Here is a 22,816-nt window from a genome sequence, read left to right as displayed (position 1 = left end):
TCTTCAGAATAAATGAGCTGTTTCTACTTGGAAAAGGCTTTTTAAAAAGATGACAGTGTTACAGATTCTGATCTTTAAGGAATTAACTGTTGAAGAGTATTGTAGCATAAGGGACTTACAGCAAAGGTAAGTCTCATTCTGGAAAGCAGAACAAAGACATGGAAGAATAAGAATAGCAAAGGTACAAAGGACAAGCCAGGACTTTGGCAAATGGCTGGAAACCAGATGCAATGCCTTACTATGGTAATGCTATGCCCATATAGTAAGAACTTGAGCCAGTAAGACCTAAAAGCTTCAAAGATAAAATGATTAGTGCCTCAAAGTGGAACCCCAGTGAAATGCCCTAGCTGGGCATCTAGTATTCCTATATAAGACAGGAGAAACAAGAATTATTTAAAAGATTGACATACAAGAATGGCCACTGAGAATCACAGAATCACAGAATAACCAGGTTGGAAGAGACCCACCGGATCATCGAGTCCAACCGTTCCCATCAAACGCTAAACCATATCCCTCAGCACCTCATCCACCCATGCCTTAAACACCTCCAGGGAAGGTGAATCAACCACCTCCCTGGGCAGCCTGTTCCAGTGCCCAATGACCCTTTCTGTAAAGAATTTTTTCCTAACGTCTAGCCTAAACCTCCCCTGGCGGAGCTTGAGGCCATTCCCTCTTGTCCCGTCCCCTGTCACTTGGGAGAAGAGGCCAGGATACTCCCTGAAGCCAACCAACAGACAGCATTAGGATACACAGGACTGTATATGAGCTTCTCGTCTCTCCAGCGGTTTCATACCCAACCAGCCACTCCTTTCTCTAGTCAGAAGCAAGAACTTCCAGCAAGTCTTCAAACAAGGGAAAAGCCTAAGAGAGTTGTTTAGGAAAAGTGATCATGATTCCTGTTCAAATTCAGCTGAGACAAAAACATACTTCATTTTTTTACGGCCTCTAACAAAGCAGAGCCAAATGGACTTCAATCCAATCTTCAAAATAATGCGTACAGAAACCAATTCCATCTTGCTTATTCTTAAGCCCTGGATTTTATGTTCTTGTCCCTGTGGTGAGAATTTCAAGAATAAATGCTATGTCAAGAATGAAAGTCACCAAGACCAAAACTTACCCTGGCATCAGGGTATTTCTGTAGGAAGAGAAAGCTGAAAACGAGGGAAGAGTACTAAACTCCTCCACATGCACAGAACAACATTCTTCATAGCCACTGGGCTACCATGAAAGTTTTAGCTCACCACTGCTCCAGCTCAAACCTTAGACAGAAAATGTGCATCTGCCATTTGTGAGAATCTAAACATCTATTCCTTTACAAGTAAATAGAACAGCTCTGAAACTTTTTTCTTGCTCGAAGGTCAAGTGCACAAGTTGGTTTGTATCCAATGAATTCTCTCCAGTGCAAAAGCAGAAACCCCCAAGCTGCTTATTAGAAAAATTTCTGACATGTTATCCCTCATACCCTTCTTGAGAAGCAGCAAATTACCAGAGGCAAAAATGGAGGCAGGGAAAATGCTAACACCTAAGCAGGATGGATGATCCTGGATCTGAAAATTCCTTTGGGAATTCAGCGTTGTCACTCTTCAACTTACACAGCCTAGATTTCCAGGCAGAGGATATGAGGGATACTTGCTCAGCCTACAGAATTTCTGGAAATGCAGATAGGAGATGGAGGCCTCCAATGAAATTAGGTGGTATCAGGACCAGACTGCTGTCAAGAGGGAACAGGCAAAAATATGGATCGTGTCTCTGGACTGGAGTGTGTTAGTCCTTGTTTGAATCTGGCTGCTTAGTTCTTCAGGGGTTAAATGAAGCTATTATTTCTTGTCCTTTTTCCAAGGCTGTTATGAGACTAACTGCAGTACTGTGAGTCAATGAGATACTTCAGTAAGTTGCTATCAGTACCCCTGGGGAACTTCTGACTCTCATAAGTAGAAATCCTGCAGGAGCTGCCAACATGTGGAGCATTTCCTTAGACTTCTTATAACAGACTGTTGCTTAGCCACAACACAGCCCTGGGAGGCCATATAACTCCAGATGTCAATGTGTGGTTAATCTTTGTGCAGGCAAGGGGCCAGAGGTACAAATGTCCATATGTAATTACCATTCTCTCATAACTAAAACCCGGTCTGTGCTCAGCGCCCAGTGATTTGAAAAATTCTTTATGGGTTTGAGGCCTTCCCTCTTCCTGCCTGTTCAAGAGTTGCTTGATATTGTGACAGTATTTTAAAGACTATTTTTGTACGAAGAAATGAAGCATGCAGTTATTCTGCTAACACTATGTTTTAAATGATATTTACTTGCAAGCAGAGCATGCACTGTGAACCAAGGCAGTATGCCTGATATTCTTGTTAGTGGAACATAAATTTATTTTTTCCCCTGCAGTTTTCACAGTTCCTACTAATATATTTCCTCAAGTGAAGGACAGGAGAGCCCTCCTGTGGCTAATTTAACACCTGTGATATCACTCATATGCTATGTACAGCAGTGAAAAATGAATCATACCTAAGTTTTCCTTTGCCCTTACCTCTAGTGTCACTCCCTTTAAATATGGCTGATTTAATGACTCTCAAACTTCTTTTCCAGGCAGTTATATCTCAATATTTCCTTCTACTTGAAATGAACAAGCTATTCCTTATACCATATCTGTGCTTCATTTCCCAGTTTTGACAATAGGAATGTAAATTGTAAGGTAAACCTCTTTGAAATGTTTCTCGTGTGGGCTGTAGGGCAGAAGAGAAGCATATGGGGGATTTATTATGCACAATGACCTCATTCTTTCCACATATCTTCTCTCTCAGAAGACATATTTGCAATTCTCACACACAGTTCAAAACCAGTCAGCTGCACATCTGCTGTATGTGTACACACACGCAGCTTCTTACAACCCCAGAAGACAACAGGCAACAAACCAATGGGAGTGTTCATATTACTCTCGCATTAGGTCTCTCTCCAGAGCTAAACGAAGCCAAGAGAAGTCTTAAGCAGACTCTAGATTCTCTATGAGCTTTTCAAAGGCATTGCAAACATAAAACAGTCAGACCATATCGGGTCCATTTTTAAGGAAAAAAATTGCTCATGCTTTATATGCTTTCAGTGTAAAATGGATAAGTTCAAGGTCAAGAAAGAGAATCAGCTGAGCTGTAATATTCCCACTATTACTTACTATCCATTTCAGGGATAAATTAACCTAAATCTTGTGTTTGAAGTCCCACTGCCACCAAGACAACTTGAGTCTTTGTTATGTGTTTTCTTGACCCTGTGTTTAACCCTTAGGAGGCACGCATTGCTGTACGAGTAACAGACTAAATTGTATCTCAAAGGAAAAACTACTCAACCCTCTCAGAGGCACCTCTTTTCTGCTCTATTTGTAATGCACACATCAGACTCACCTCCTCTTCCTCCAGATCTATTCAGTGTTTTTTTTTCTTCACTTCCTCATCATTCTTTTGTTGGGGATATGTTGGATCTTGAGGAATATTAGGGTGGAAAAAAAATATTTTCATTTGGTTGCTCCAGTTATTTTTTTTTTCTTACATAACAAACACATTGTGATCAAGAAAAGAAACATACCAAAATACCAGTGAATAATACAAGTTTTGGTGTTTTTCACTGGCCAGAAAGTCAGTAATAATATTGCAGGAAATTTTATGACTGAAGGCTGAGTACTTTGGCAAACTCCTGATCAAAGTACAATCTAGCAGCAATCAGTAGCACAATAAAAGCACAATACACCAGTTATGGGTGCCTGACATATAGTTAACACAAATTTTATTCTTGATCAGAAGAAAAAAAATCTTTAAACAACAGATCTAGAGGCTCCATGTGCAGAAGCTCCTTGAACCAATTCAGATAAAGTGTCACAAAATCTTGACCAAACTGAGATGATAAAGGCATAAGAACACCTTAGCTGTGTTTTCAGAAGGTAAGACTTTTTCCAAAGCTAGGAGGACTGGGATTAAGGGTACTGAATTACTTTCTAAAGCTAATTGACTTAGGCCAATTGTGTTTAACAATACAGGATTTTATTATTTTCCTAGAAGTAAAATTACTTATTTATGTACCTGTCTTTCAGTTCTACCCTTGCGTTCTTTTCCATCACAATGACAGGATTTCAAAACTATAGGTGGAGACTCTTCTCAAAACAGATAAAATGATAATACGCAGACAGAAAGTTTCATAAGTGGTTTAAGCCTGCTAAGGCTGAGACAGATCTCTGGGCAACAAATAAGAACCTGTAGAAAAACTGGTACCAGTGTGACTACTTTCAGCTCTGTGTTAATAATGAAGGAACATAGGGAGCAAACTGGTATTTGCTAAAGATGTGGCACCACTCCATGTGGTGCACTGATACAACCTCCTAATGACCTGCCTCTTAAGTCAGTGCTTTGATTATTAAACTATTTTTCTTTTCCAAAATAGACTATATTTACTTCTTAATTTCTTCAGAAAAAGACACATTCTTTAGATAGATGTCAACAGTATTTGAATCCAGACTATCTTCCCAATTTTTATTCTTTTTCTGATCTCTGATTGGATGATATATACAACTTTTCATTGTGTTCTGGCTACAAAAGCCAGGCACAGCCTCATATACTTGTAGGCACACACATGTATAGTATATTTAGGAATGTGTGAATAATTTGCCTTATAGGAATAACAACAATGATTTTAATAGGCCACGTAGAAGTGTAAATTGTATTTAAAATGAGACTGAAGGTTATGCCTCTATTTTGTTTGCTGAACAAATTCTTGACAGTCTAGAGCCATGAAATTTAGAGCTGAAAAAATTAGACTAAAAATGTTCTTTGAGATAAAACAAAATTAATCTCAGGAACATGGGGTTAGAAGGAATTTCCCATTGATTTACAGGGATACGTGTTTGAAATGAAATATTTTTTTGCTTCCTAAGATTACAAGAGCAACCTTCTTCTGTTTCAAGTATTTTATGCCACAGACTGCAATTACAAAATGTTTGATATTGAACTGTTTTGAGATACCTATAGTTCTCACCAGATGCTTAAAAAATTTGTGCCTCTTCACTTTAATTTATCCATTTAATCTTTAAAATAAATTTAACTTTGATGTTTTTATTATTTTGCTGACATTTTAGTAATTAGCCATGCAAAGCTAAAAATCAAATAAAACTACATACTCTGCTCTCTAATCAGAGCTTTCATCTGAACATTTATGATCTCAGGAAGAAGCCAAGTAAGTCCTAATTACCTCTAATTTAACTTGGCCACTCAAATAGGATATGAGATCACATTTTATCATACTGTAGATACTTTAATCACCAGTGTACACAGACTGGAGAGTTTGCTCTGCACTGAAAAAAAGCTTATACTATCACAAAGAAGTTTAGCCACACTAAAAATTCCATGTAGAAACAGATCTGATTTCTTCTTCTTTTAAAACTACAGACTGCAGACAAATTGTGTTCTCTGATGTACATTTGGGATTTTAGGTTGACTTCCAATTGTGTGCTTGAAATAATTAACATTTAGGTTTTTGAAGCCTCAAGAATCCTAACATACCAATTTCAATTACTTATATGAGGAGAAGACCTTTTGCTTAAAAACTTGAAGGAAAGGCAGGTTCTGGGAGGAGAGGCATTTCAGAGCTGCTCAGGCAGACCTATGCTCCCAGGTGAATTGTGGCTGCACCCTCTGTCACCTGCACAGGAGCAGCTGCTCAGGTCTGGCTGCAAGGCAGGACAGTCCTGCCTTTAGCTCCTACCTCAGTAGCCATTGCAGTTTTGTAGGAGAACTTGGAAATACTTGATGGCAGGCAAAGGGCTGAAGCAAAGATATTTACATCAATATGCTGGATCAGCATGAATCAGAAAGTCTCCAATTTTGCTTAGCATATGTTAATTTTCATTTTCTACTCAAAGTGAAACACCCAATTATCACTTCAGCATTCTTTTTGTCTTGCTTAATTATCTACCAGCTTACACCTGCTGAAAGTATCTTTCATTTGAAGTGATATGATCAAATGTAACTAAAGACTTTTAAAGAATAATCTTATAGAATGTTTAAAGCTTTTTCTAGGCAATGTTGATACTCCATAGAGAGCCTGTGAAGGCAGTGGCAAATCAGGAGTGTTCCTGACTACAAACTAGAGAGGGAGCAAATGTTACACATTCATTTTGAAGCAGAAGAGCTGGGCAAGATAAATTTTGTAATCAGAAACCCTTGAACTGGCAAGCCTATTTCTAAAAGTTATGTGTAACTGGAGAATGTGAATGCCATGTAACCTCTGTATTTAATAAATGTTCAAAATTTGAGTGTTTTTATTACTGGAAATTATTGGAAAATCTACAGACCAAGCATTATTCATAGCAGTTATTTGGCAAGTAAATTTGGAAGAGCTGAGAAGCAAAGGAATCACAGTTGTTAGTTATTGGCTATAAGTTATTTTCCTTCCCTACACATAGGAGCTCAAGATATTTCACTGGCATTTGTTAAGGAGGACATTTTCAGCAATATAACATCTCAGTTAAGAGCCTCATTCTGTGGAAACTTAATTCTTGCCTGCTTTTGGAAGAGTGCCCCTAAATCAACCCACGCCTTTACTGGGCAGTTAAACTGTGTTGGGACTGAGAAGGAGAGCAGCATGTGCAACCATAAGCAAAAAATCCTCTTCTGTCAGTCACCTGGATTGATGACTGGTAATTCGCCTCCACAGCAAGATGGAAACCTGAGCACATGGGCATTGGGGGGGTTTTCTTTAAATAAGTCAAGGAAATGTCTTCCCTCCCAGCAGAACACAGAAATCATCTAGAACAAGACAGCTTTTACCTTTTTTTTTTTTTTTTTTTTTTGCGGAGTCTGGAGAGAGAAAGTGACAAGAACTGCTAAATATTATTTACAAGTGTTTCTTAGATGAGATTGAACATGGCAACATTTTCCACCAAAGACATTCATGCCCCTTGGCATTCCTAGCACAAAAACAACACCCATCTCAGTGCTGCGTTTTGAAGTTCACCAATGCGTGTGGCACCAGTGGTGGTGATTTCAGGTATAAATACAGCATGCCAGTGCAGCAGTCTCCCGCCTTCATCTATTCTGCTTCAACTCAACTCTGAGCATTTCAGCTAAAGCAAATAAACTCCTGAATTTGCACTAGAAGTAATAAATAAAGGAAATCAAGCATTGCAAAAGCAATTTTTTTTTTTTTTGAAAACTGCCAGAATAGGTCACAGCCCAGGCTCACTATTTCATCCAGTGGGCATTTCCAAGAGCCTCTCAGGGGCAGGAGGCCACACAGCCACTATTCTGCAGCAGCCAACCTGATTTGACAGGAAAACATTAAATAGGCATTTGTGAGAACTTATGAGGCACTGCAGCATTCAGTCACCAAGGTATAGACTATCTAGGTTAATATTTAGCAAGTATGCACCATCAGTTCACTTTAAAAAAAATAAGTAAATCTGTATTTGCAAAATACTATTCAGATCCCTTGTTCTTGTGCGCTAGGAGCTGACCGGTTGTAGTTTTGCTAGCAGAAGACTTTTTTTCAGAGTTACAGGCAGTAACAGCAGCAAGGATAAAAGAAGGAATACTCTTTAATGAAGATAATAAAACTGCTAGGGAAATAGATGAAAGTGTTCGGTACTACAGCTGTGTATGGCCCAAGTTGGAGCTTTAGTTGTGGATTAATAACTCTGGGATGAAGATGAGATGGCTCAGTCAAATCTGCCTTTTTGATGGTGACATCTGTCTGAGGGAATACCTCACAAGAGAAAGATATGTCCAAGATACAGAACAGCTAGTTGGAGAATAATTTGTCCCTCCTCCAGCATTCAAGTGAATAGCCAGGTGCAGGTTTCCACTCTGAGGATTCTTGGCTCACAAAAGAAAAGAGATCTCAGGATGATTAACTAATAGCTTCCCTGGAGTGGCAAATATTGGGGAAAGTGATGAGAGAAATTACAATTGCAGGGCTTGTGGCTCAACCTCTCCCATTTGGAGCCTACTGGATTCTAAATGGGAAGAAAAGGCACTCATCAGAACTCCTTCCAATTACTGTTTCTCATCTTATAGAATAACCCCCAAATATTCAATGACCCTAAGGTCTGCTGGCACTAAGGACAAACTAAGCATCTTAGGCTTCCAGACTTCAAAGGAATTTTGGTTCTTGTTTTAGTAAGCAATTAAAAAGAGTTTGGATGTTTCTTTATAGTTAAGGGAGAAATATTATCTTCTAAGTCCAAATTATCCTGAGAAAGTTGGATATTTTGGAAGCAGAAAATCTTCTTGCTGAACTCCTTCAGAAAAGTAGCTTTAAATCAGATTTAACCCCAGGATTCCCAGGTTCCTCATAACTAATAAGACTTCAGATTCAACGTCTCTACTAATGAAATAAGGCATATGTTTACATTGTTGCATAATACCCTTTGCATGTCTTGGCCATTTAAATCTATTAAACATAATTTAGATGCAGTTCTGCTATCACATTTTTTACAGTTGTTGCTGCTTTGTGCAGCCCTCATTGCTCTGTTGCAGAGTATGTGTTATTACTTGACAGGTTGTGCTGCGGCAAGTCTGATAGAGTTTGTTTTCCCCTTACTATTTTGTTTACTGCCTTGTGGGGGAAGACAAAAAACCAAATATGGAGACATGTCATGCATAGAGGAGTAGCGTAGAAGAAAAGCAATAAGACTACAATTTTTCTAATTACAAGCGTGTCTCTTCATCACTTGAAATTTCAGCATGCTTTCCATAGCTGGACTTTGCTGAGATATTCCACCATATATTTGGTTTCCTAGTTGCTAGTTTCCGACTGAAGGCATCACAACTCACTCTGTAGTAACTTGGCAAAATCCACCTCCCTACTCAGAGCATTGATTCTGAACAATCTCAGAGCAAGATTGTTGATGCCTATTAGCTCTTTGAATTTTGTTTCATGGGTCATGATATACAAGTTCATCCTAACCTGCAGCTGATGCCCTCCACAGCATGTCTGCAAGGTGGCACTGCTGGCATCCTTGATTCACCTGTAGGGACCCAAGGCATAAAGACCTGCAGGGCAACAAGTGAATACTGCCAGCTGAAAAACTGCAGACCTCTGACCTGCGAATTTTAAGATGAGGTCCTAAGCAGTCCAAGTGGCCAGTAAAACTAGCTGCAATGTCATCATGACAGTTATGCCGTCTGAATGCTCATCAGCCATTATACACATAAATGTTTGATTTTCAAGTTATTTAGAAATAATAGAGAGAAGTGCAAAGAATACTGGAACAGCACTGCCATACCACAATTTGTAAGGCCTTTCGTTCAAAATAAGCTTGTTCTCCTAATGAAAGTACTGTCTCCCCATACTCAGTACTCAGTTGCTTATCCCTGCTTTTCTTCATACCAGTGTGGCTTTTATACAGTCTCTACTAAGCTGGCTCAGGTAGCTGAACAAGCTGAAAAATTAATGGTTTTCATTGCCTTAGTTGTTATTTGGGTTTGGGAAAAGAATCATTTAACTGTAACGGGATTTCTGCTGCATAAAAGATTCAGGGGTATAATGTCTTCTGGTGAACTATAGAGAAGAACAGGAGCAGGGCAGGGCTGCTCTACAAACTTCTACCAGATTTAAGCTATTTTGAAAACTGAGCACAACACACCCTAGGAGCTTTTGGAGTACAGGAATTCTGCATTTCTGTCTGCATTTCCCTTCTGGCTCAATGGGTGATTTTCAGAAAGTTTTGACATGTTAGCAGTAAAAATGTTTAGGATGCTTTGCTTAGCATAGCCTAAAGCGTTGGCTCCATAAAGCTTTTATGAGGTCTCTTACGCATCTATACCTAAGTCTGACACAGCCAGGAGCTGAAATATTTCCTGTGGTCAAATCAATGTATGGTAATTATGCTAAAAAACAGTATAATTGCTCACACAGACAACCACTACTGCAGGAGGCAGTGTGTTTATCATAAAGACAGCAGATTACTGTTCTTAAAGGAGTACCTTTTAAAGCTGTAATAACTATACAGCCCTGAGTTAATCGACACGGTTTGGTGGCAGACATGGTAAGTGAGGTAGAGATAGACTGGTGGGGGCAGCACAAGAGAAGACAGACACAGGTATGTGCTCAGGATCAAAAGGATCCGGCGTCTTCCCCCTACTAAGGTTGTAAGCAAGGGCTCAAAAGGAGGTAGAGAGTGGAAGCGTGTCCACTGATGGGGCAGAAAATCAACCCCCTCCTTGCCTACACCACCTAAGGTGTCGCTCCACAAGAGATGTGAGGCTCTCGATGTGGAGGATGGACCAGAGGAAAACAAGGAGGAAGATGCACCCATATCAGACCAGGGTCAGAGATCAAAATGGCAGAAATGCTGCATTGCCGTGACTGCCACAAAGACCGATAAAAAGAGTCATTGTTGTAGGAGACTCTCTATTGAAGGGGACAGAGGGTCTGATATGTTGAGCTGATCCCACTCACAGGGAAGTCTGCTGCCTCCCAGGAGCCTGGGTGAAGAATGTGACCAGGATACTTCCCAACCTAGTGATATCTACAGACTATTACCCGTTACTGCAGCTCCATGTGGGAGGGGATGAAGCAGCAGTACGAAGCCCAAGGGGGATTAAAAGATATTTTAAGGCCTTGAGACAGAAACTGAGGGAATCTGGGGCCCAGGTGGTTTTTAATTCCCTCCTTCAAGTTACAGGTGGTGACACAGCACAGCTCAGACAGATCCAGTCAATTGATACATGGCTCCATGGCTGGCATCACCACAACAGCTCTGGGGTTTTTTGATAACAGGATGGCCTACATGGCACCAGGGACTACAGGTTTCAGATGGGAGCCACCTTTCTCAGAAGGAAAGGAGGGTCTTTGCCCAGGAGTTTGCAAGGCTTGTAGATAGGGCTTTAAACTAGATATGAAGGGAGAGGTGGACACCATCAAGCTAGCCTGTAACAAGCAGTGGGAGGATGGGTGTCAGGGGTCAGGTGTTAGGGAGGATACTTCTCTGAAACACCTTGTAGGTAATAAAGGGTCCACTAGGAAGGTGATGCAACTGGCAGACCAGCTGAAGTACCTTTACATTAACACACAAAGAATGCATAGTAGAAGCGTTATTTAAATTTTTAAATTATTTAAACCTCGCCTGATGATTAAATATCTAATTATGGGATCAGAATGCTTCTAAATTCCTCAGTGACTACAAATGGAACATTTGGTACAGATTTTTCTTAATTTTCATTCTGGATTGCTTGTATTTTTTTTTCTGCAAATTTCTGATTAATTCTTTACCCATTGCTAACAATCACTCTTAGGGGAACCTGGCCAGCAGGTTCAGTTGAGAGGTCAAACTGGGGCTTTAAACTGATTGCTTTTGGAATTGATGGTAAGAGCTATGAAATAAAAGTAAACTAAGTTAATGCCAGTAAGATCTGAAGTCTAGTTCTAGTGGAGATTTTGGCTTTCTAATTTAAAATACATTTTAAAGTGCTATTTACTTTTTAAAGTAAAAAAAAGTATGTTATTTTGCTTGTGTTTCTGCAAATTTCTGTACTTTACAAATTGTGTTAGGAGAAACGAGGTTCTAGGCAGGAAAGACAGAAGATCTTGCCAGAGATATTGTGAGAAACATGAAGCTGGGAGTTCAAGGAATATAATTTTAACAGCAGCAATCTGGAAGATACAGCATTTTTACAACAGGCTGTAGAGACAGTGAAGTCATAGGAAAGAAGATGTGGAGCTAAGCTGCTATGTGTACAACACAGAAGTGATCCCAGCCCTGATCTAAATAGCTATAAAGAAAAAAGGGAGAAAAGGCATGTAGAAATATTAACATAGCTTTGATAGAAAAGCTAAGCCATTGGTACTGACACAGAAAACAGCAGTAGCCCTTTGAGTAAAATCATGCTTGAGTATATAGAAATCTTTAATTAAATGATTTAGAATTATTTTTTCTTTAATGCATAGTTCCTTTATACTCTTTATTTAGAAAAGCTTGGGTAGTCCCATGTTTCTTCAATTCCACCTGTTCTCTGAGAAAGAGCTGATCGTGTTAGATCGTGAGTGTTAGATTGTGGGGGTTTGTAATAGAAATATCAAGAGATTGTGGTTATTTGTAATAAAAATATCAAGATGAGTATGAACCAAGCATATATGGAAGTATGAGCTTGAAAAACAGTGACATACATTAACTGCTGCAGAGCACTATGCGTGAATCCATTTGAATGACCAGATAGGAAGAATTAGCCAGCCTAGTGATTAGGGAATTAGATGATGAAAAACAGGCAAGGCAAAAAAAAGGACTATGAAATGCAAAAATTTTGCCCAAGACTTACAAGGGATAAAACAAAATAATGAGATCAAAGAAACCCAAACACCATCAACACCTAGGGGGCATAGAGCATATATTAAAAAATCTGGTGACTGCTATGAATCACAAAAGAAACAAGAGATAAGAACCAGAGCAAACATCCCTTGTCCTGACCAAACCATGTGGAGCTGTGTCTTGGCAGTGGATAAAATCTATGAGTGCCAGGGATAGAGTTCAGTTTTGTTTAAACTACCACATTCTCCTTCCATGGGGTCTCACACTGAATTTTGTTGTATTAGTTCCCTATAATATAAACCACAACACTGGGATTTGCAGAGCAGAGGTACCACCCCACACTGTGTCTGCTTAATGACAGATACACCTTCTCCCTGGTGGATAAGGGGTTTATCACCACATATTTAATAGATAAATAGGTTCAAGACAGTATGTATAACAAGAACAAAAGAATAATGCTGCATCAGCCACTGCCTAATAACATTTTTTCTTTTTTTTGTTCCTCTCACCACCAAACCAATGAAGTCAATTGTCTTTTAAAATGCTAAACCCAACAAAATGCTGAGAGACTGCCATGCTTCTAATACTACAAGGAGCTGTGAGGAACAGTGCTGTAAAAGGAATGGGTTCACAGCGGTGGAAAAGAGCACAGTTAATATAACTGTACAGTGTTTTATGTGACAGTAGAGCTACCATCTTATGCCACTGCTGCAATTGTAGAAAGTTTTATCTCCTTTCAGTTGTGGTCCATAAAAAGTCTGTGCTGGTTCTCAAACAATAAATGAAAGTAACTGGAAAAAAAAATCACCTAACTTGTTTATCACCCCAGCACTATTGCAAGGGAATTTTCAAATCTATGTAAATCCCATCACACCTAACAATACACTGAAGTGAATTTTATAGGCCAACCTGAAGCTGTGATAGAGAAGGGAATTAAAAGTGGGAAATAAAGCCCTGTATGCAGGACATCTACAGAACATTTTCATGTCAGTTAGTGTTCACAGAGAAATAATTTGCTGAAATACTCGGCTGTAACAGACCGAGCTCTTAAATCCTGCTTGTAAAGAAGTCTTACCAACTACTCTGACTTTTTTTTAGTAAAGCAATGTCCCATCTTCACTAAGCATGTCTGAGAACGTGTTTTCAAGTTTTCAAAATACTTGAAATTAAAGCCTTGACGTTATTTCACGTGTTCCTAAAAAGAGTAAATGGGCATAGAAATTGAAGGTACAGGTGCCATATTACTTTCAAGTGTTTTGTCCAGAGAGAAGACCATTTCTTGTATGCAGATTAGCTAAACTTTATTCCTTGAAATAAACCCTACTTGATTTTTAACTATACTTGCTAGATTTCAGAATAAAAAAAAAAAAGGAATTGTTCACTGTCACCATCAGAACCAAACCTAAATGTGTGTGCTCTGCTTTAAAATTTGTATTTATGCTGAGCAGCAACACTATTAATAAAAATAATTCAAGATAACACTTGTATTTACACTTACTTCTCAATACAGTATTACTTTAATGCAAACCCAGCATTTCTTCACTCTATTGTGTTGCAATTTATGACATTTCTCTAAACATGGTACTGATGTCACTTAAGAGTTTTAATATTTTCCCAAATGGATAACTCAGTTTTGAGGATCTAGGGTCCATTAGGAAGAGGAAAAAAGAAAAAAAAAAAAAAAAAGAAAATAAAATGACAGGACTCTGATGCTATTCTGCTCATTTTCAAATTCTCATTTTTTACCCCACTATGCTAAGGGCAATAACAAGCAACAGCAGATTGTTCATATTTCTATCAGGACCTGACACTGAGAGAAACAAAAAGAAGTTTTGGACTGCTTTCTAAGTCCTGTTGAGACTCCATTAGTGACTCTCCCACAGCTCTCCCATCCTGTCTGGATCTCTCATTAGTACCACAAACTTCACTGACCGGCAGTTGCTTCACCTTTAACTTACTGCATCATTGCTTTGATCGGTAACATGTGTTTTAGATGAGCTTTAAAAGGGAGAAGGTGACCTTTAAAATGTTGACATCATGTTCAGATGAGGAAAATAGAGGAAAATGAACTCTGGCAGGTTAAATGTGAAAACGCAGAAAGGCAGGCCAAACATTTTAAGGAATAACTTACAATAGGCATAAAACAAAAATAATCTTACAAAACCATCAAAAGCCAAAAGCCTGCTAGAAAGACTGTACAACAATAGATGGCCAAGGCACAAAAGAAGCATTTGTGGAAGATACAATAATCATTCATAGAAGATAAGGGCAGAATGAATTTTTATGTGTAATGAATTTGGAAGAGTTTAGAAAATTGTCCCCCCAGAAATGTGCTTCTCCTCACCACACAAGTACTGTTTTGTTTCAATGGATAATACCTCAACAGTTCTGGATTCAACTGAAGTTCAGAAAAGGCTATAAAACAGGTTCATCAGGACCAGAGGATATTTATCCAAGAGCTCAGAAGGAACTGAAGCATGAAATAGCTTAAGTAGTAAGCGTGGTGTATGATTTCTTACTTAAAAATGCTCAGATACAAAAACAGAGGGCAAATATCAGAAAAAAGAATTTTTACAGAGTGGGTCATTGGGCACTGGAACAAGCTGCCTAGGGAGGTTGTTGAATCACCTTCCCTGGAAGCGTTTAAAAGACTGGTGGATGAGCTGCTCAGGGGCATGGTTTAGTGGGTGATAGAAATGGTTGGCCTTGATGATCCTGTGGGTCTTTTCCAACCTAGTGATTCTCTGATTCTGTGATTCTCTGAATTAAAAACCAAAAAGGCAAAGAATGACAGAAAACTTCATCACATATTGTTTCTTTGTACTGTGTTAAGTGGTTTGAACTGTAAGAACAGAATTTGCGGACATATGAAAAATGTTATACCGAAGAACAGTCAGCACAGGTTGTTTTTTTTTTAATGAAAAGTCATGACAAATCTGAGGGTTTCTGAAGATGTCAGTAGATCTGTAGACAAAGGAGATGAAGCTGATGCAATATAATTTTATTTTTTCAAAAGGCATTGGCTCCTAACCAAAGGCTCAAAAAATGAAGTTGGGAGAAGCAAAAGGTCATCACCTGACTAAATAACTGCTTAAAAGTTAGGCAGCCTGAGGTGCTAATTATCTGGTAGATTTATCAGTGGAGAAAAGCCATCTGTGGGGTCTCACAAGAATTACAGCTTTCCAGACATTTCTATTATTTTCTGTTCTGTAATATATCCTCATACCATGCATATTCTGTAGTCTTTATTATGCTAAAAGGAATTTAAGCAGTGCAGTGTTGCCAGATGGACTGCGCTGGAAGAGGTTGCAGCTTCCCCAGGACACAGCAGAGCACATTTGAGAGGCTGCAGGGTTGTGGCAGGCTAATGGAGCAAGAGGGAGAGGTCCAAACAAGGGATGTTTGTCTGGGTGAAACTTTGCTCTGACCTAATCCTGATGTTACCATTTGTCCCTTCAGACACCACAACTTCTCTAGTTCTCTCAGTTCCTAAGGAAAGATAGCTTATGAGAAAGAGTTCTGCTATCTGAGATGTGAAAAACATTCCTTCAAATTTATACTTCAATATCTTCCTCCTCTCCTGACAGAAGGCATGCAATAAATCCATTACATCAAACAACCAGTTCCCTGGAAGGGAAGGCAATACTGAGCTTGTTTACAATGAACTTTGTTCTCTAGTTTCCTAGTGGGCAACATAGTTTTTGGCAGTTTGCTTTTGGTGTTTTTTTAAAAAACTCATCACCTTTTAGTTATGTAATGCTTGCATATAATGTTTGCAATCTCACTATTCCTTCTTCTCTTCTTCTTACCAAGAAATAACCCAAAAGATGTGTGCCTGTACTAAAAGCTATTTTTCCAGGCTGTTGTCACTATAAAGAGGAAATGATTTTTTGATCTATAGTGATAATCAGATCTTCTAGGAGTTACCATTTTTCCTGTGACTCTCAGAAAACCTTTATTTGAATTGTGTTGAAGCCCTAGCTATTTACTCCTCTATGGCCAAATCTCACTGCCTTTCAGATAAGGTAACTGCAGCGCTTGCAGTTCAGTCTCAGATTCACTTAACTTCTGATCTTTATTTTTCCTTATTATTTGTGCAACTAATAGCACATTAAGCGTTCCACAGACAAACATGGAAAAGTGTCAGATGCTTCTTTATAGCCTGGCATCTGTGCAGTCACTTCAGATGCTCAAAGGACAGACTAAATGGGACCATTATGTTTAAATAGTAATTTATGCCCAGTTTACAATACTACAATCAGATTCATACCCTGAACGAGAAATAGAGAAGCACAGTATTGCTCAGATCTTTCTAGTGTCATAAGTAAAAGCAAGTGCAATTGGTGGCCCTTTTCCCCAGTCCTCTCAAATGAAGCATTTGTGGATGTATTTACATATACAGAGCTACACCATTATCATAGCTGACATAACTTTCCTGGCTCCAATACAGTAATTTGTGCCAGCTGAGTAACCAGCCAAAGTGGCCGGTCAAGCTGACGCAGCAGACACTAATGTGCTCTTATCACTCTGCAAACACATTACAGTTTGTGGTATTTACCAAAACGAGTCTTTGTCTTCATCAAAAAAAATTAAGTGGTAATTCCACATCTCATTTAATGCCTACATCATCCAGAATAAAACCAAACAAAAAATTTGTTGTTGCTGTTCCACTTTATGAGCATTGTAATGGTTGGATGATACTAAATAAGGATGGGATTGATAGTTATCTGCTTAATTCACATGTTGTGAGCACATGTTATGAAGCTGAGATGCAGCCGTGAAATGAATGTTCTTATCCTTCAAAAAGCTGTACTGTCTTTCATGAGAACACAAATGTGCATTTTACTTACAAAACTGACTTCACTGTCAGTCATAAATCATTCTTTCCTTTTTCTTCATGAGTGAACAAACAAGAACAGCATTGAACCCAGAGCACTCCTCTGTTACTGATGATACTGTGAAGCAAGGCTACACAGTTGTAATTAAGCATCACAAGAACCAGTGCCTCAACTGACAGAGCCCAGGGACCAGCTTGTAACTGAGAAACTCCATAAAGGCATCCCTGAAGGGCTTTCCTGCAGTTGTACATGTGATTTGGAGATGTTTCAAGCTAGGTTGGATGGGGTCTTGTGTAAACTGATCTAGTGGTATGTCCCTGCCCATGGCATGGGAGTCAGAACTAGATGATCTCTAAGGTCCCTTCCAACCCTAACTATTCTATGATACTGTGATTTATTTACTGGCATTCTCTAGGGGAGTCAAACCATCCTGAAACCCTCTGTAGGTCAGAACTCAGATTTTTTTTTTTTTTTTCCCCCCAGAAATGAGGCTACTTAGTTTTATAACACATTTGGAGGAGCAATGCTGATGGCATTGCGGCTGCCACAATGTGACATACTGCCCTTCTTTCCACAGTGAAGCTCCCCAAATCAGTTCTTCTAGTTTCTAGTCTTCCCTGTCATCACCCACAAGCTGTAAGTTGTTATATTGTTATGATCCTAAAGAGCAGTAGTCTAGAGTTTGTAGTTAATGAAAATAAAGATTCAAAAAAGGCTTCAAAAGAGCCTCCTCTCAACCTGGCTTTCTTGTGCTAAACAATATTCAGCACTACCAGTGTTTGGAGAGAACTAAACATCAACCAGCTACAAAGAAGTCAGAAAACAGAGCGACATCCTCTTTTAATGAACGGTGCTAGAAGCTAGAAAGGCTTCCCTAAGCAGAAAGAAATTTCCTTTCTAAAACCAAAGGGGCTGTTTCTGGGCCATTTCCTATAGACCAGGAACATTCAAAGGGCAGTAAGCAAGTTACACAACTATTAACAGCTTGCTCTCCTGTCCTCTGTTACCTAACCTGCCTCTGTGGGATGTGCTCAGGAGCTCACACAGCTGATCTTGAGATTGAGTGCTGATGGTCTCCTTGGGACACCTGGACTCATTGGCCCAAAAAGAGGCGTACATCAGAAATCATCAGTCTGTATCCTACTCTCTCAGTGCACCTGTCAGGACAGTTCTTAACATTTTTATCCCATAGCTCTAAAGAAATTTACATGTGCCAGTCCTTTGAGGGGTCAGCTTGCAAGTACAGCCACTGTTTGTGCAAGACTAAGTTTATGTTTCTGCATGCTCTGAGGAGCAACAAATCTTGAAATTGTGGCACTGTGCTGTAAGCAATTTAGAGGGGTGCCAAACCTGTGTGGGCCCTGCCTGTGAAGGGAACTGGATTTGACTGCCCTTCTCTGAGCGACTGCTCAGGCTACAGTATTATTGACCTGAAGATTTCAGGTGACCTCCAGCTGCTGTGGAGGGCTTGAGCTCCCTTCTCTGAATGACAAAGAAGAAAGGCCAACAGCAGAGGAGTTAAAATGGATTTTGAGGGGACTGAAATATGTTTTCATATTCATATGCCTATCATTTCATGTTATTAATATGCTATATTAAAATTTACATGTATATGCCATGTAATATATATCACAAGCATATATAATACACCTTTAAAATAATGGATTAATGATATGTAATCTAAATCTCTGATCAAAATTTGATGTTAGTCCCACTTTGAGGAGCAGGTTGGACTAGATGACCTCCAGAAGTCCATTTCACCCTAAGCTATTCCAGAAGCAGACCTAGAAGTTACTCACTATCTCAAGGTCCTTCCTCTAATTACCTGCTGGTTACAAAAAATGTGGCCAGCAGAGACATTGATTGTTTAAAGAACCCTATGCCCTTATTTAGTGGAAGAAAGACTGTCATAGTAAAAGAAAACAAGTCTGAAACACTGACTCTAAGAATATTTAAAAGCATCTTCACCTGTCACTTTGAATTCTCTCCTTTTGAATGAACACATGCTTACTGAATATGAATTTGTTCACATTTTGTGAATAAATCCACACACTCAAACTTTTGCCAGCCTAGCTACCACATTTATAAAAAGCAACTTGAATGATGAGAGGGCATAAGATGGACACAGCACACACAAGACCTAGTGATCTAATTTTAGTAACATTCATTACCCTTACACGGTGTCATTTCCGTAACTGAACAATCACTTCCATAAACAAAAGCAAGGCTAGGGTTAGTTGCAAATGAAATTCAAGGTAATGACTCAATAGTAAGCTTTTCTTTGCATTCAGGCAGACATCTCCCCACCTCCCTCAGTTTGGGATTCTAGCCTGAAAGTCATATTTTGGAGTTAAGTATCTAAACACCACTTATGAAAAAAAAAAAAGCAATTGCACATTATCCAGGGCACCCAGTACCCTAATGCACACAGATATTTGCATTTGGATGCTATTCAGCAATTCAGGACAGGAAACATTGGCTATGGCCTATAAGCAGCCCATAGCCACACTGCTTGGCTGCCCTGTTGCGGCACCTGTCACATCCAACAGTCACAGACTTTCTGGCTGTACTAATTAAATACTAACAGGGCTAAAGGTGCAATGGTTCTGATAGGACTCCTTAACATGGGTTCCTAAAGAGAGACAGAGATGAACAGGTATAGCAGAGGCAGATGCACTCACAAAGTAGCTAAATGCCTTGGCCTTATTGGCAAGGAAAGGAGGGGAAACCTCTGGTTTGAGTCCACCTTGGTGCTGCAAATGCTTCAGGGTAACTTTGAGCCCCTGCTTCAGGCAATGCTACTTTTTACAGAAATGCTGTGCTCAGGGAATTCAGGCATTTGCCGAGTTCAACAGGGAACACCAAAGTCACCTAAAGGGTACAGTTTGAACTAGGAACATAATCAAAGAATCACTAGGTTGAAAAAGACCCAAAGGATCATTGAGTCCAACCATTCCTATCAACCATTAAATCATGTCCCTCATCCACCAGTCTTTTAAATGCCTCCAGGGAAGGTGACTCAACCACCTCTCTGGGCAGCCTGTTCCAATGCCCAATGACCCCATCTGAGAAAAATTTCCTTCCAATATCCAGCCTGAACCACCCTTGGCAGAGCTTGAGGCCATTACCCCTTATCCTATCATCCTATCAACCTCCCTTCAGGTAGTTGTAGAGAGCAATATGGTCTCCCCTCAGCCTCTTCTTCTCAAGGCTAAACAACACCAGGTCCCTCATCCACTCCTAAGACTCGTTCTCTGGCCCCTCCACCAGCTTCGTTGCTCTTCTCCAGAGCCCCAACATCCTTCTTGTGGTGAGGGGCCCAGAACTGAACACAGGATTCAAGGAGCGGTCTCACCAGTGCCGAGTACAGAGGGAGAATAACCTCCCTGGACTTGCTGGTCACACCATTTCTGATACAAGCCAAGATGCTATTGGCCTTCTTGGCCACCTGGGCACACTGCTGGCTCATGTTCAGTCGCTGTCAACCAACACCCCCAGGTCTCTTTCCTCCAGGCAGCTTTCTAGACAGTCTTCTCCTAGTCTGTAGCACTGCACAGGGTTGTTGTGCCCCAAGAGCAGGACCCGGCATTTGGCCTTGTTAAACCTCATGCCATTGGTCTCAGCCCAGCGGTCCAGCCTGTTCAGATCCCTTTGCAGAGCCTCCCGACCCTCCAGCACATCGACACTTCCACCCAGCTTAGTGTCGCCTGCAAACTTGCTAAGGGTGCACTCAATGCCTTCATCCAGGTCATTGATGAAGACATTGAACAGGGCTGGACCCAGCACTGAGCCCTGGGGAACCCCACTTGTAACTGGCCTCCAGCTGGAGTTCACTCCATTTAACACCACTCTCTGGGCCCGGCCATCCAACCAGTTTTCCACCCAGGAGAGTGTGCGCCTGTCCAGGCCAGAGGCTGACAGTTTCCTGAGCAGGATGCTGTGAGAAAGTGCATCAAAGGCTTTACTGAAGTCCAAGAAGACACATCCACAGCCTTTCCCTTGTCCAGCAGCCGAGTCACTTTGTCATAGAAGGCAATCAGGTTAGTTTGGCAAGACCTGCCTTTCAGGAACTCATGTTGACTGGGCTTGATCACCTGGTTCTCTTGCATGTGCTTCATGATAGCATTCCAGATCACCTGTTCCATGACTTTTCCTGGCACTGAGGTCAGACTGACAGGCCTGTAGTTCCCTGGGTCCTCCCTGTGACCCTTCTTGTAGATGGGCACAACATCAGCCAGCCTCCAGTCCAGTGGGACTTCCCCAGTCTCCCAGGACTGCTGGAAGATGATGGAAAGGTGTTTGGCAAGCACATCCACCAGCTACCTCAATACTCTTGGATGGATCCCATCCAGTCCCATAGACTTGTGGGTGTCTAGCTGGGCAAGCAAGTCTGTAACCACCTCCTCTTAGATCATGGGAGCTTTGTTCTGCTCCTCTAACTCCTGGGTTTGTACACACAGGGAACAACTTTCCTTACTATTAAAGACTGAGGCAAAAAAGGCATTAAGTACCTCAGCCTTGTCCTCATCCTTTGTCACAGTTGTTCTGTTTGCATCCAATAGGGACTGAATATTCTCCCTTTTCCTCCTTTAATTGTTAATATATTCATAGAAAGATTTTTTATTATCTTTCACACACTTGGCCAATCTGAGCTCTATTTGGGCTGATTTTTTCTCTGCGTAATCTCACTTACTCCCTGTAGTCCATCCAAGATGCCTGTCCCTTCTTCCAAAGTTCATAGACATTCCTCTTTTTTGATATCCCTCAAGATCTCACTGCTCAACCAACCCGTTTTCTTTCCTCGCTGGCTCCTTTTCCAGAACATGGGGACAGCTTGCTCCTGAGCTGTTAGGATTTCCTTTTTGAAGAATGCCCAGTCCTCTTGGGCTCCCTTGCCCTTCAGGACTGTCTCCCATGGGACTTTGCCAACCAGCCTTCTGAACACTCCAAAGTCTGCCCTTCAGAAGTTTAATGTGACCGTTCCACTAATCCCCCTCCTCATCTCGCCTAGAACTGAAAATTTTACCATCTCATGATCGCTTTGTCCCAAGTGTCCTCCAAACTTCACATCCCCCGCAAGGCCTTCTCTGTTCACAAACAGCAGGTCCTGGAGGGCACCTTCCCTTGTCGGTTCACTCACCAGCTGTGTGAGGAAGTTGTCTTCCACACACTCTAGGAACCTCCTAGACTGCTTCCTTTCTGCTGTGTTGTACTTCCAGCAGGCATTTGGAAGATTGATGTCTCCCACAAGGACAAGAGATAGCAATCTTGAGACTTCTCTCAGTTGTTTATAGAAGAGCTCATCAGCTTCTTCTTCTTCTTGGCTGGGTGGTCTATAACAGACTCCCATCACAATATCTGCCTTCTTGTGGGCTCCCCTGATTTTAACCCACAAACACTCAATTCTGTCATCACCATAACCAGCTCGAGGGTAACAAGGCACTCTCTAACACAAATACTGTTGAAAACATGGGACTTACAGGTTTGGTATCTTTTGGTGAAAAGGTTTTAGGTGACCATACCTTGACCTTCCTTCTGAAAAAGGAGGGTATTAAGTCTTCCTCTGTCCAATAAGATTCTAACACTTAGGAGCCAAAGCAGCCCAGTTTGTACAGTGATGAGATCTCTAATATCCCACCCTGATATATCTTGTAGTCTGTACACTCTGACAGAAAACAAGCAATATTCTGTAGACCAG

The sequence above is a fragment of the Phaenicophaeus curvirostris genome, chromosome 2 (assembly GCF_032191515.1).
Source record: "Phaenicophaeus curvirostris isolate KB17595 chromosome 2, BPBGC_Pcur_1.0, whole genome shotgun sequence".
In the NCBI taxonomy this organism is placed as follows: domain Eukaryota; kingdom Metazoa; phylum Chordata; class Aves; order Cuculiformes; family Cuculidae; genus Phaenicophaeus; species Phaenicophaeus curvirostris.
This window is presented reverse-complemented; position numbering follows the sequence as displayed.